Source organism: Strigops habroptila, chromosome 1 (assembly GCF_004027225.2).
Source record: "Strigops habroptila isolate Jane chromosome 1, bStrHab1.2.pri, whole genome shotgun sequence".
NCBI classification, from domain to species: Eukaryota; Metazoa; Chordata; class Aves; order Psittaciformes; family Psittacidae; genus Strigops; species Strigops habroptila.
This window is the reverse complement of record NC_044277.2, coordinates 109,699,946-109,705,960: the sequence shown is the minus strand read 5'-3', so window position 1 is coordinate 109,705,960 and position 6,015 is coordinate 109,699,946. Positions and strand designations below refer to the sequence as shown.

Sequence of the window (6,015 nt, the reverse complement as noted above, 5' to 3'; positions counted from 1 at the left end):
ACTTATTCAATGTACAGAGTTTTTAGGATTCAGATTTTGATTGCACATGTGTGTACATGTACGATGTTTATATTCCTAACATCTTCTTAGTGTAAGTTCGGGTTCTGATCTGATTTCCACATGGTTTTGAAAGAGAAGGTTTTGGCTCAAGCCCACTTCTAGCTTATACCAATTAAAAGTAATATATCTTCTTGCAACACATTTCTGAAGACTTTTTTGGGTCCAAGAAAGCCCTTCTCTGCATTTTACCCATGTTTAGAGGTACAGTCTACAGAGCATATGACCATTATGCTTACTGCAACTGGCACATTAAATCAGCATGACATCATTGCTTTATCCAAACTCTGTGACTAAACAAAAAAAATGCTAAATTGTCATGACGCATTGTAACATGATATTTTTCTAGTAAAAAAACAGAAGTCTGTTCAAAGCCAATTAATGAGATTAGAGTTAAATGATTTACATGCTGTAATAAAAAAGTCTGCTACAGTGTTCAATCTGTTTATCTCCAAGGCTTTCCCATTAATGTCTTTTGCCAAAAAGCACTGGAATGACCTCCAAGACAAGCTGCTTAACTTGACTGTACTCTTGCTTCTATTTCAATTAGACTTGAAGAGGTAAATATTTACTAATTGCCCTCTGGGTAAATAATTAAGAAGTCTTGGTCTGTTTTGCTAAACTAAAGTTCATCTGGCAGCACGTTCAGATCACAATCTAGACAGGTGTATCTTAATTAAATGTCCTCTTCCTGTATCGTTTTTAGAAACAGAAGTTTCTGATATGTGAAAATTAGATGTATATGGAAGGAATAGACCCAGCAGTGCCTCAGACAGGGCCACTCCTCCACACTGAGGGCTCCAGCAGGAATCTGGTTTCAGATATTGCTGTTTTATCCTATCCACGTGTATTGTCTCAATACCCACTGCTCCCCATCACACCCAAGTGTCCACCACTACAATTTTCAAGTTAAATTCCTCTGTTGCCTCAGCCAGCAGTGCCAGGGCACCTTGCAGGCTGACGGCTAGGGAGCTGAGGGCCATGGGGGAGGCACGTCCCAACCGCAGCCAGGAGCAGGATAGCCAGGGGCATTGGGGACAGCCCAATCAGCAGAAAAGATGTACTACCACATGCAACAGCTGTGTGTAACTATTTTTCATATTCTTTCAGTTTGTCCAGATCTGTGCAGATTTTTTCTGTGATGGCCATGATGAGATTCCTACAGGAAAATCAGTTCTTTTGCCAAGTGTAAAGACTTGTCAGGCTGTCACGAGAAGCAGATCTCCTCAAAAGAAAGATCACAGTATATTTTTTTATCACTTACTTCTGAAACAGTGCAATAGAAGAAATTTTCCATATAAATCTCATGCTAAGCCACATGCTTGAAGTATGGTAAAGCCATAAGTATGTCAAACCATGCTCTTACAATAGTATCCTATCCTTTTGAAGAGCTATTGTCCCATTTGGTCTCAATGCCATAACTTACAGAAGCAGCAGTGTCTGAAATGTGAAGAAAAAATTTAAACCACTTATTATTGAGGAATATTTTAAAGGACTCTATAAAATGCTTAAACCAACTAGACAGATGAGCACTGTGCTTGCTCTACAGTTACTCAAGAAAAAGACATACTTGCATTGTAGGGAGTTTAATAAAATTATTTGCTCAACAAGAATTTTGCTTTAAAAAGGAATTGTGAAATTAATTAAAGGACAGGATAGAATTAAATACTTTTAATGTCAGGTTAAACCAATAAGACATTCACATCTGGAAAATTGCATTCATTCTATTTGTAGTCTGTCTTAAAAGTTCAGGAACAAGTGAGAGATTATGAGGAAGAATGAAAGGAAGGATTGTTTAGTTTAAAGAAGAAACCAACAAAAGGAAGAGAAGGTAGAGGTAGAGGTATGTAAAGAACAATTGGAGAATGTTACTGAGAAAGCATTGTAATGCTTTGTCACACTTTATGGAATTTCAAAGCAATCAGTTATTAACACAGATAACAGAACAACCATAAAAGACATAAGATTGAATTAAAACCCATTTACTTATGTTTCAGGGCATACCTCAGATAATAATCTATAGGTGGCAGAAAGTGAGTTCTCCTATTTTTTAAGTAATCTTTTAAACTTGTAACATGGACCTGATTACAATCAGTTATGATGTATGTATATATGTATGTATGTATGTTAGTAGAGAGTGATCCAAGTGAACAGAAAGTTGTATATCACCTTAGTGATTTAGGGCATTTCACAAAGAGTTTGAGGTTCTAAGTTTCTTTTCTGCTTTCCTGGTTCTTCTTGGATCATGTCTGTTTTTCTTGGATCAAGTATGAAATCAAATAGAAAGGGGAAGAAACAGTAACAAAAAAATCTAGATGAGCTAGGTAGTTCTTTAATTTTATCCTACACTTACATACAATATAGGATAATAATAACTGTATGTTATACTTAGGGGATTTCTTTAAGTCTAAGAACAGAAGCACAAGACAATATCTGATGCATCCCAGTGTGAAAGACATGCTATTAAATTATCAGTGCAATGGAATCCTGTGACACTGAAAAGAAAGACAAGAAAAAAAGATGACAAGCCTTGTCAAGGTTTCTCTAGTGACAAGGGATTTCTCTCCCTGATGAGATAAAGACATAAAGAAGATGTTAGTGAAGACATTGTCAACATGATTTTATTAATACATTTAAATGACTGATCAGAGAACAGAATAGTGCACTAAACTGTATTAGAGTCAAGAAAAACTTTTATTTTATTTTCCCTTCCAAATATCTGTTAAATTCAGGTACAAATAAAATCCATATTAAAATACTTACAGAATTGTTCCAGAATAACCTGTCTTCTATATTGTGGCTTCTGGTCATGTTTGTGTTGGTTTTGGGAGTTGGGGTGCAAGGGGATTGGGGTTTCTTTTTCCTAGAAACATACAAGAGCCTGCAGCTAAAACCAATGTTTGGTTGGTAAAAATACATGGAAATGGATAATTTCTCTCTTGACACATCTACAATTTAAGCAGACATCTGAGTGGGAAGAAAAAAAGGAGGCACTAAAAAGGGTCACAAAGCAGGTCAGTAGCAAATCTGTGAAGAGAAACCAAGTGTCATGTCATCAACCTCAGGGCCTCTGGGCAAGAACAGCCTACTTGGGAAATTTCATTGATATCTACATACTTTTTATCAAAATCCACTCAACTGAAATAATACTTTACTTTAACTCTCTTAGGCCAATCAGGCATGCCAAGGTACTTCATGGCTTGAAACTGTAGTAGCATTCTGCAGCTGCCTCCAAAAACACCAGGGAAGTGTCTATGTGTTGAGGAGGATGGGGGCAGTTAGAGTTCTCCTGCAGGAATATGAAAGACGTTGCATGATTGAAGCTCTTCCCTTGGCTGCTGATCCAGCCTGTGACCTGCTCTTTGAGTAATCCTGCCTTCTGCCATCCTATTGCTCATTATTCATCTTCTGCCTGGGGTTTTAAAGTTTTGGTTTGGACAAGTGATCATGTATCAATAGGCAAAGAAACATAACTGTGGTAACCCAGGCAGAGTTTGGGTTCATTTTCCTTAAATAAATTGTTAAAGGTCTTGTTAAAGGTCTTGTGGAAGGGAAATAGGACTGTCTTCATTATTGGACTTCCTCCATTATTTCTAAACTGTTCAAGGCAAAATATTGCAGCTGAGAGTGCATGGGAAATTCCTATTGAAGTCAGCAGGAGATTTGCGTATGATTTCTGTATGACCCAGTAAGTCTGTAATGTACTTGTGTTCTGGATTTAATTAGGTACGGACGGTCTGTTTACAAAATGAATAGCAATTCCAAGGACAGAGGTCTTTACCCATTCAAAGCAAAACTTAAGCCAAGTTTTCAAATGTGTTTTCTGTCTTTGCTTTTGCCTTCTGGATTTCTTGCTAGGCAAAAATAGAAGTGCCGTATTTCATGTGTTGTGTACTTCCAACTGTGACCCCAAGGAGGAACATGAAGTCATGAGGAATTTTGATCCTAAATGAATAGATAGTTATAGAAAAGTGTGGTATTTTCTCTAGATGTTGTAAGAATAGAAGATCTCATTCCAAGTCTTAAACTCAAGACACAACTGATATTGTTGTTGTAGAGCATGAATCAATAAGCATTTTCATTTATTATGCATGGTGTGTTTCTTATCCAATAATTTGATGCATGATATGGTTTATATACCAATCTTATTACAGATAAGTGCTAAATGTATTGTAATTCATATGATGCACGTTTCTCTAGTCTCATTAAAAAACAGTTTCATTGACCAACTGCTACAATCAAACAGTGATCTTTTTATCTTCATATAGATATTTTGAAAATGTTTACCCTTTCTCTTGCCTTGCCTGTTTTGAAGATGACATCGCTAAAAATACTGGAATGGGAATTATAAATTGAGCAGTAATGCCATTAAGGGTCTACATTATTTTAATTGAAATAATGTAGAGTCTTTCATCCTCAAGAATCTCGAGGTAATACATGCTCTTTATATATTTACATCTTGCCAGTAGTGTTCTCATCAAAGCCTGTGTCAATATTTTCTTTGACATTAAAAAAGTGCAGTGTTTGTCTTCAGGAATCCCAAAATATTAAACATGTGTGAGAGAGGGAGGTGAACAAGGAAGACCAAGTATAAGGAAATGTATTTGCAACGGAAGGATCAGAAGTGCATCATGAGAACTTTTTTTCTGGGTTAAATGGCCTACTATAGAGGCTTAGAAAGGATTTAAGAACAAGGTAAGCACTGGATAATCTTCTTTTTGCTGTACTCTCACAGTTCCTGGGAATCAGAAGCCAAATGTCTTCCTGACCCAAAGACTTTGTCTGTCTTCCCATATTAATATCCACTAATGGATGTGTTCACCACTAAACTGCAGTTCATTTTCAAACACATACTTTTATCATAGATAAAAATCTGTAGCAACAGACTGCACCGTGAAGTAATGCAGCATGGAAAAGTATTCCTTTGCTTTTCTCTTGGTTTGAAGAGCCAAATCTGGGGAGGGGGAAACATACATACTCCTGTGAGAAGGTTCTATAGCTGTGCCTATGCACCTTAACTTCATACCATAATCTTTCTTCTCTTTACAAGATTTGAAGCAAAGAAAACAACACAGCATGAAAATGGTGTGTATTTGGTCAGCTGAGATGGAGTTAATTTTCCCAATGGCAGCCCTCATAGTACTGTGCTGGAAAGATGTTGGTAACTCACCAGTGTTCTGGTTACAGCTGAGCAATGCTGTGCCTCCAGCATTCCCCTCTCCCAGCAGTCTGGTGAGCAAGATCTTGGGAGGTGACATAGCCAGGCCAGATGATCTAAACTGACCAAAGGGATATTCCATAGCATATGATGTCTGCTCAACAATAACAGCCAAGAGAAAGGAGAAGAGAGGAGGACATTTGTTACTACGATATTCGTCTTCTGGAGCAACTACTATGCATACTAAAGCCCTACTTCTCAGGAAGTGGCTGGACATGGCCTGTTGATGGGAAGTCGATAATAAATCTGTTCTTCACTTCCATGCATGGCCTTTGCTTTTGCTTTATTAAACTGCCTTTATCTTGACTCATGAGGTTTTTTCCATCTTATTTTCTTTCCCCAAGTCCTGCTGAGTAGTGGAGTGACAGAGTGGCTTGGTGGATACCTGGCATTCAACCAAGGCCAGCCCACCACATGGTGATATATCCTTACTGCAGCTTCTGTCATGAATACTGCAAATAACACTGGCTCAAAGTTCAAAGCTGTCAAACCACACTAGTGGCATATGTGCTTTAAATAAAGCCTCTCCTATCGAGCCACTTAAAACCATGATTTATGCAAGTTTGAAGTGAGTTAGATTCAGCAAGTCTGCTAAAAGGAGATAATATGGTAGTGCATTGGCTGTTACAACAGAATTTAGCCTCTCAGTTAACTGGTGAGAAAGGACTTAAGATACATTTTTGCTATAATATTGTAGAATTAGAATAATTGTTAAGCTAATAATGGCCTAGCTACTGCTC

General features: G+C 37.4%; 1 long non-coding RNA gene across 1 annotated transcript; it reads left to right on the top strand.

The window, feature by feature from the left end:
• The first annotated feature begins 4,421 nt into the window (after window positions 1–4,421).
• Window positions 4,422–5,581, top strand: LOC115608644. The gene is made up of 2 exons (XR_003991624.1): window positions 4,422–4,487; window positions 4,592–5,581. It is a non-coding gene; the product is annotated as an uncharacterized LOC115608644 (long non-coding RNA).
• The last annotated feature ends 434 nt before the right edge of the window (window positions 5,582–6,015 follow it).